Below are 9,172 nucleotides of genomic sequence, written 5' to 3' on the forward strand. Positions count from 1 at the left end.
TTTGGCAAAAAAAGTTGAAGGGGTTCTAGAGTCTGGTAAAAGCAGTGTTGTAATAGATCCACTGAAAATAGATGGCAAAACTTATTTCTGCTTAAGAAAAACAACAACAAATGAACAATCAAATATGAAATTTGGAGTAAATGAAGGATTTTATTTGCATATACATTCTTCAGGAAAGGAGTGTGGGTGGGACAGTGCTCTTATGTTTATTGATACACAGGAAAGCTCTCGATAAGAAACTTGTCTTGATTTAGCGATGACAAAGAGAGGAAAGAGCTGGTTAAGAAACAGAAATAAAAAGTAGCTTGTGAAAGATTAACTTGAACTGATTAATTCATTATTTCTAGGAAACGATGGGGGAAGAATAACAAAATAGAGAACAGTAGAATAGCTAGAGTTCAGAAAACTTGTAGGATGCCATAGGAAACATATTAGAAACCAAGAAGAATTCAGTAATGTTACCTGCTCTGTTGGGAAGAAGTGTGAATTACTGATTTGTACTTCCTTTTGCACTGGCACATAGCAGCAGACCTATTTGCTTAAGTCAATACACTGCTAATGACCTCAGATCCAAGAAAAAAAAGAAGTTGAAGCTAGGTGAGAATGTTAAGGGTAAGTAAGAAAGAATGACGCAGGCACATGGAGTAAAAAAGAGGAGTGTTTGAGACATAAAACAATATCAAACTAGTGAAGGAGGTAAAAATATGTTCTCATTATCTTTCATATCATTTTGAACAGTAGGAAGATATTGTTCCAGCAGTCAGTAAGATGGGAAAAGTAACAATAGTTGATGCCAAGAGGAATAAAGTAATGAACTCTGCTTTTTTCTATGTAAGAATGAGGTGATATAATGCATAATCCAGCTAGCGGTTAACTCTTCAGCATGTTTGTGGTGATTCATAGAGGTTAAATGCAATTCCAGATGTTTTTTAGTGTTTTATCTTGTGATTTCTGTGAAATGAGTAATGTGAAACTGAGTAGCAGAATTATATTTACCAGGAAAACTAGAATAAATGTAACTTGTAAACATCTGCAAGATAGCAGAATGATGGTAAAAGCTATTAGAATTTTTCCATAGGATTTTTATCACAGTTCTTTTGGTGTCATGATTCGACATCTAGGAGACTGGGTTAAGATGTTCTGTTTTACAGGATGTAGTTGCAGGGATAGTGTGGAATGAACTGGAAAAGTGAGAAGAAGGATGCCAATAACTGTGATTATCCTCTGATACACTGCCTAGGCATCTATTTTTGTCTCCTGAGGTGGTTAAAATTTTCAACAGTGATTTAAAGGATTGAACAATAGAGAACGCAGCCATTACTTTTGCAGATGGACACCAAACTGAGATTGCGTGCAAGTTCTCTGGAGAACAGAATTCCAATTTAAAATGAACAGGTCTTGATTGGGGTACAGTCATTGGCTTTGGGTAGCTCACTGCTCTTAAATTTTTGTATAGCCTGCATTTTTCTTGCATCTTCAGTTTCTCTTGTTCTCCTGCTTTCAAATACTGAATCCAATTCAAGATGTCATTGAGCTCGAAATACTTGGCCTACAGCCTCATCCTAAATGAAATGCCTAAGTCTGAATTTATGACCAACATGTCAGTCCTGATGCTGTTACAAGCACTGAAATGAAATGGCATCTTTCCCCTATTTGTAAAACAGACCCAGAGCTGTAGTGTGCTGGAGTTGTCTTGATACCATGAATGCTACTTAAACCACCAGTGAATATAAGTTTTACATTGTATGAAGTTGTGAAGTGAACAGTAAAAATTAAGGAACCATGTTGTAATTTTTATTAACACTACAGGCATGGTAAATTCAAAGGGAAAGATGTGAAGACCAAACAAAGATACAGCAGAATCTTAATGGCTCTTGTTAGTCACTGGGGCTCAGGCATTAGAGCCTATCGCCAAGTATTAGATACAGTAAGTAAAATAGGATCAAAAGCATTTAGAGAGCATATAATAATTCACATGTTCATGCATGGCCTGACTGCCCTGGTAGAGCTTTCTGAGGTACTCTCTTTAAACTGATGTTGTTTCTTTGTTCTTCTGCTCTCTACTCTTCCTCCTGTAAATAGGAACACATTTAAGAAACCCTTAATCTTTGTACTTCTGAGACATTTTTCTATGGCCCCTGATTAAGCCACCCTGTGTATTGAGATGTTCACTGCTTGAATAAAGAGGTCAGCATATAATGGCTGTAATTAGTACAGAAGAGTTCAGCTCCCATTGTTCTAGGCTAATGCTGGATATTCATCTGTTTTCAATAGCTAGAGATGATGTGGTGACTGGGTCATTCTTTGTGCAGTTGCAGGGAATGGTCAGTGCTCTTTGTGACAGTATTACAGCTTTGCCATGGTCCTGGAAAAACAAGTTAGAGAAGATGGTCCGAGTTAACTAACTTTGGAAAAATAGGAGGGATGGGAATTGAAACTGGGCTGATGACTTTTCAGTGCTATGTCAATCGGTAAAACCAGTATGGAACATGGCAAAAACTGTATAGTGGAAGCAAGTACGGGAATGTTACACATCTTCAATCAGTTGCTATTGCCTGTAGTTTGCCCAAACATAAGGGTTTCTGGTCCACACTCTTGACTTGGAAACAGTCGGACTGTAGGTGTAAAGTCTGAGAAGTGAATACATTTGTAGTGAACACTCAGCTGCTTGTGAATAGTGATATAATAGAATTATAGAATCATTTGGGTTGGAAGAGACCTTTAAGATCATCTAGTTCCAACCCCCCTGCTAAAGGCAGGTATACTACCCACTAGACCCAGTTGCTCAAGGCCCCATCCAGCCTGGCCTGGAACACTTCCAGGGAGGGCACATCCACAACCACTCTGGGCAACCTGTTCCAGTGTCTTGCCACCTTCACAGTAAAGAATTTCTTTTTAATATCTAGTTCTGTATCTACTCTCTTCCAGTTTAAAGCCATTTCTCTTTGTTCTGTCGCTACATGCCTTATAAAAAGTCCCTCCCCAGCTTTCCTGTAGGCCCCCTTCAGGTAATGGGAGGCTGCTATAAGGTCCTCCCAGAGCCTTTTCTTCTTCAGTCTGAAAACCTCCAACTCTCTCAGCCTGTCCCTGCAAGAGGAGGTGCTCCAACCCTCTAATTGTCTTCGTGGCCCACCTCTGGACCTGCTCTATCTGCTCCATGTCTTTCTTGTGTTGGGGGCCCCAGAACTGGACTCAGTACTCCAAGTAGGATCTCATTAGAGCAGAACAGAGGGGCAGAATCACCTCCCTTGACCTGCTGGTCACACTTTTCTTGATACAACCCAGGAAACAGTTGGTTTTTCAGGCTGCAAGCTCCCATTGCCTCATGTTGAGTCTTTCAACCAGCACCCCCAAATCCTTCTCCTTAGGGTTGCTCCCAAGCCATTCTCTGCCCAGCCTGTATTTGTGCTTGGGATTGCCCCTACCCAGATGCAGGACTTTGCACTTGGCCATATTGAACTTCGTGAGGTTGGCATGGATCCACCTCTTAAGCCTGTCCGGGTCCTGGATGGCATCCCTTCCCTCTAATGTGTCACCTGTACCACTCAGCTTGGTGTCATCAACCAAGAGGGGGCTTCTTAATCTGCCTGCGAGCAGAGTACAGTAGAAGGACAGAGGTCTCAATTACAAGAACAAAGGAGTCTTCCAGTTGTGTGGTGATATTCTGTTTGTCCTTCATCTGCTCCTTTCTTCCTTTCTTTATAGGATTACACTAGGGGCTAGCATACATCTGTTTGCTGCTGCTGCAAGGAGTTCTTTTTTTATGTGTTCTTTGCCTCTTGTCTGGTTTGCTAGTACTGCTTTCTCTTTTTTTTTCTGTCATGGTGCAGTTTTGTATTACTGTACTAAGGCCCTTTCCTTAAGCAAGTGGAAATATGTTATTTGACAAGACCTTCTGAACCCTCTGTAGCATTGTATTCCTATCTGAGTTAAGGAAAAGTGCTTTCCTGGCATGACCCTTGCTTATGGCAGTGGCTCAAAGGTTTCTGATCTTTTTAGGACCATCTTTCAAAAGAACAGATTAAACTTGTTCCAGTATGACTTCTGATTGCATAACACACTAGGAAGAGCTGTGCTTATACTTAAAATTTGAAGAGCATCAGCTGCCTTTAGGTGGAAAAACTAAGGCAGACCACAAAACCAGTATTGTTCTGGCTGTGGTTTTTTGATAAGGCAGGGAGTGCAGCCTGGTAGTTCATGGAAGGTGAGGACTGGTATTCGCTTGACGGATAAAGTTAATGAAGCCAGTGAAAATACCATGCTGTTCAGACCAATAGGAAGGCTGGGTGCAGGGTGAAGGTGCTCAGTTATCCTGGGGAATGTAAAAAGCTGTGCTTGGTTTCTGGAAAAACTGCTGGCAACTTTGGATCTTTGGGACAGTTCATTGCTTTGGCCACTACAGCTCAGATGTGTTGTATTTTACTTAGGTAATACAGCTGCATTACTTGTCTTGGGCTGTATGTTCCAAGCATAGAACTTGAGCCTTCAGATAAATGTGTGGGTTCATCCTCAGATAACAGTTAAAAATATGTTTTCTGATTTCATAGAATCATAGAATGTACGGCTTGGGTTGGAAGAGATCCTAAAGATCATCTAGTTCCAGCCCCAGTGCTGTCGGCAGGGTTGCCACTCGCTAGATCAGACTGCTTAGGGCCCCACTCTGCCTGGTCTTGGTAACGCCTCCAGGGATGGGGCATACACCGTTTCTGTGGGCAAACTGTTTCAGTACCTCACTACTCTGAGTAAAAAAAATTGCCTCCTAATTCCTTATCTAAATCTTCCCCCTTCTAGTTTAAAACCATTCCTCGCTGTCCTATCCCTAAATGTCCATGTTAAAAGTTGATCTCTCTCCATCTTAAAAGCTCTCCTCAAGTACTGGAAGGCCACAAAGCGGTCTTCCTGGAGCCTTCTCTTCCCTAAACTGAACAAGCCCAACTCCCTCAGGTTTTCTTTACAGGAGAGGTGCTCCAGCCCCTCTGATCATCTTCATGAACCTCCTCTGGATCTGCTCCAGCAGTTCTATGTCTGTCTTGTGGCAGGGGCCGAAGACTAGATGCAGTACTGCAGATGAAGTCTCTTGAGGTCAGAGAAGAGGGGGACAGTCACCTCCCTTGCCTTGCTGGCCACTCCCCTTTGATGAAGCCCAGGGTACTGTTGGCCTTCTGGACTGCAAGTGCCCATTGCTGCCTCATGTTGAGCTTTTCATTCTCCAGGACCCTCAAGTCCTCCTCAGCGCTGCTCTCAATATGTTCTCCCAGTCTGTACAATACCTGGTATTGCCATGACTGAAGTGTAACACCTTTAGCTTGGTATTGTTGAACCTCATTAAGTTCACATGGACCCACTTTTCATGCTTGTGCTGGTCCCTTTGGATGGCATCCCTTCCTTCTGTTGTGTCAACTATACCACTCAGCTTTGTGTCACGAGCAAACATAGAATGGCCTGGGTTGAAAAGGACCTCAAAGATTGTCTATTTTCAACCCCCCTTCCATGGGCAGGGTTGGCAACATCTAGGCCAGGCTGCACAGATACACATCCAGCCTTGTATTGAATGCCTCTGAGGACAGGGCATCCACAACCTCTTTGGGCAACCTGTTCCAGTGCATCACCATCCTCTGAGTGAGAAACATCCTCATACTGAGCATGTTCTCAATCCCACTGTTCTGGGTCATGATAAAGATGTTGAGGAGCACTGGTCTCAAGGCAGACCCTTGAAACACCACTCATCACTAGCCTCCACCTGGACACAGAGCTGTTGACTACAACCCTCTGGCTGCAACCATCCAACCGATTCCTTATCCACTGAGTAGTCCAGCCTTCAAATCCATATCTTCCTTTTTCCAGTCACGGGGGCTTTACCTGACAGCTGTGACTTTTCAGATGCAATGGAGAGTGGCCTGGCAACTGGGGATGCATGTCATGGGGCCCCATAGTCTTGCAGACATTCAATCTCATCGGGAGGTCTCTAACCTCTTTGCTTACAGTGGGATGGTTTTTGCTTCCTCAATTCCCACCTAGTAGTTTAGGAATGTGAGAGACTGAAGCAAATGACTTTTTGAGTAGCTGTAACCATGTCTGTGGTTACCATTTCTCCCTTCTCATTTATTGAGGGGTATTCTGAGTTCAGCCTATTTCCACAATGGAGGTGAAGGGACCCACCATTTCGTGCCCTGGGAAAAGAAGGGGATGGGGGAAAGGAAAAGGTAGGGAGATGGGCCTGGATGAAGGAAAACAGCTGCAATGAGCTGAAGGAAAAACTTGTAGTAGTGGAATGTGAGATAACACAATATCATACAAATATGTTTGGAAATTGAAGCTAATAAATCAAATAAAATCCAAAAGAGAGAGTTTCTGAAGCTGAAGTCCTTACTCTAATGTTGTAGGTGAAGCAGCCAGGGAACAGGGAGAGGTCTCGTGACTCCCAGTTCATTTTATCTTTCCCTCTGAATGGAAAATGGAAACGGAAAAATGAAGTCTTCTGGGAGTTGTAGTTCATTCTGCTCTTCTGAAACTGAGAAACCAGAAACGCTGACAATCCATGGAACTGCAGCATTCACTCTTTAACTTCCAGTGCACTGCATGATGTTATGATGTGGAATACTGATGAAAAACCAAGAAACCATGACAGGGGGTTATATTCACCTTGGTCTTTCTTTTCTAACCAATATACCTGCAGAATCCCTTATTTTTTACATCCCTTGCCAAGTTTTGTTCCACCTTTGCCTTGTCTTTCCCGATCTACGCCTGGATGGCATTCCTGTACTCTTCCTAAAGTGCCAGTTGTATTTCAGTGTTAAAACAAATGTGGTCTTTCTGCTTTTGAGCTGCTATATAGTTAGATTTAATTAATGTTTGATTTTTGCAATCTAAAATACTCTAGAACTCAAATCCTAATACTTCTGCAATGAAGATCCACAACATTAATTAAAAGTATTTGCAACTTTCCAGAAGTTGTATAATTAAAAAAAGAAAACTTAGTCCTTAGCATTATGAAAAAATAAATAAAAGCAGAAACTAAGCTATAAGCAATAATCTAGACAATCTGAATTTGTAAATTTATTGCATTTTCAGCAGGCTAAGGAGAAGAATATCTGCACTGTGAAATGCTTTGAATTTATGCTCTGATTTTATTTTGAGCTACCTGATTGATTTAAAGCCGTTATCAACCTCTGAAAAATGGAGGAAAGATTCTCTCATTGTAGTTACTCTGAATGAACTGGATTTTATCCTGTAGTTGTGGTGGAGTATGTTTTCGTTGGTAAAAGAAGGCAAGAAAACTTTTCAATTTGTTACTGACTGACTGCAGTGATCGTTGGCTCTCTTGTTGGCTGTCATTTCCCAGTAAGGTGAACATGGAGGAATTAAGATGGTATCGTGCCTTCTTGTAAATCCATTCTGATTGTTTCACAAATAATCATTTTTTTACAAGAATAAATTGGTAGCTTAAACTACATTTAGTTCTCAGTATTGCAACTCAGATATGGCCTTGGTATGCTAGCCAATGGGTTTTAATGCTGCTTGATGGTGATATTAAGTCTACCTTTGTTTTCAGTCTTTGTATGTCCTCTCTTTTTCATCTGAGTATGAACGTTTCCTTTGCTGAATAAGTTGAAGTACAGTCGCTAGTAAAATTAGATCTGTGTTGAGAAATGGAGCATGCATCTCAGATAGATAGTTTCTTTTCTTGGTTTTGGTTCAGGTTAACAGAAGTATCTTTACATCTGCAGTTTCTGGAAATTTAAGAACACTGTGAACCTCTGGCCAATAAAAATTTTCCCATTATGTAAAACATTCTTGCAGATCAGCTTGACTCACTCCGTGGTGACAGTGGTGACTTCCTCCATGAAGTAAATACTTTTTTGCAATGAATTTTCTGGTCAACTAATAAATTTCAGTGTGGCTTTTTGAGTTGATGTAGTTTGTATGGTTTCATGCAACTTTAATGTACTATTTTTCTTTTATGCCTTCAAGCTTGAGAGAATTGTTTCTGTATATTAAAAGAAGACACTTGAAACCAACTTTAGTTTTTGTTTCCCAGCAGGAAAGCCTGAGTGCTTAGGCTTTAACTGAATCAAGACCAGGTCTCAGCAGCAGGAGACAATGTATTAATCCATTGGAAGTACACACTGCAGTCTTGTGTATCACTGTGATTGTGCTGTGAATTTTTTTCATGTAAACAGGTAGGTTGTGATTTTTTTTATTTTTTATTTTTTTGCTATATACATTGTTTTTTGTAATTTTAGAAATCTTGTGACAGTTGTGTGAGTGTTGTTTTCTCTTTTTGGTTTTGTTTTGTTTTGGGGGGGGAGGGGTAGTGGTAGAATTCCTGTAACTGTGTGAAACCGTAAAGTACCTTATTCTCCTTTATGTTTTCACATCTCCAAGTTGATGGTATTAATTTTACAAATTGTCTTCAGTGCTTGAACTTGCTTTCGGGTGTGATGCCTCAAATCTCAAGCAAGTTTCTCTTGTTTCTGTAAGCCAGCCCTCTCATAGCACCGCTCTTCTTTTGTGTCTTCCACACAATCCAAGTGGACTGTTTAGCAAATTCTTCTTCAGTGTCTGCTTGGTGGAGTTACGATGTCTGATAGTATATGGAGGTTTCTTTATTTATAATTTTTTGGTACATTTTATCACTTTTATTCTATTTGCAACCAAGGTAAGCGTTAGTATCTCTATTTCATTGAATACCAGTGGGAGAATTGTTGTTGGTTTTTTTGTTTTTTTTTTGGAAATAGCTTACAAACACTATAAATGTTAGCCACTTCCTTAGTCAAGAGGAAGAAATATTTTAGAATGGTACATTAAATATATTTGGGGTTCTCCTTTCCTTCCTTGTTACACCTTGCTTTTTCTGAGTTTGGAAAGAAAAGGTACTTCTACAAAAATCTGGCAGTCCTGTTTGCCTTTGGTTTTAACTGTAAAATAAGTTTGGACGAGTGAAACAGATGCTCCTTTTAACTTCTTGACAAGAACACAGAATATTCCTGAGTTCTCTGGGTGAGCAGTAGGGGTCGTGTCCTTAGAGAGCAGCAGCAGATGATACTCTGAGACTACAGAGCATGAGATTCTGTGTACTGTTTCTCAGAGCAGGTGCAGCTTTATAAAGCTGGAAGCTAGAGAAGTTCTTTCAAAACTTTGTATGGAAAAGGAGTACATCTGAAGATTTTTT

At 40.7% G+C, this 9,172-nt stretch overlaps 1 protein-coding gene across 1 annotated transcript in view; it reads left to right on the forward strand.

The window, feature by feature from the left end:
* TRAF3 (TNF receptor associated factor 3) overlaps nucleotides 1-9,172 on the forward strand; it is a 68,696-nt gene that overhangs the window by 9,737 nt on the left and 49,787 nt on the right. The window contains 1 exon segment of the mRNA XM_019615896.2: nucleotides 8,039-8,180. The gene's annotated coding sequence lies outside the window, so the exon portion shown is untranslated.

This window comes from Meleagris gallopavo, chromosome 5 (assembly GCF_000146605.3).
Source record: "Meleagris gallopavo isolate NT-WF06-2002-E0010 breed Aviagen turkey brand Nicholas breeding stock chromosome 5, Turkey_5.1, whole genome shotgun sequence".
NCBI lineage: Eukaryota > Metazoa > Chordata > Aves > Galliformes > Phasianidae > Meleagris > Meleagris gallopavo.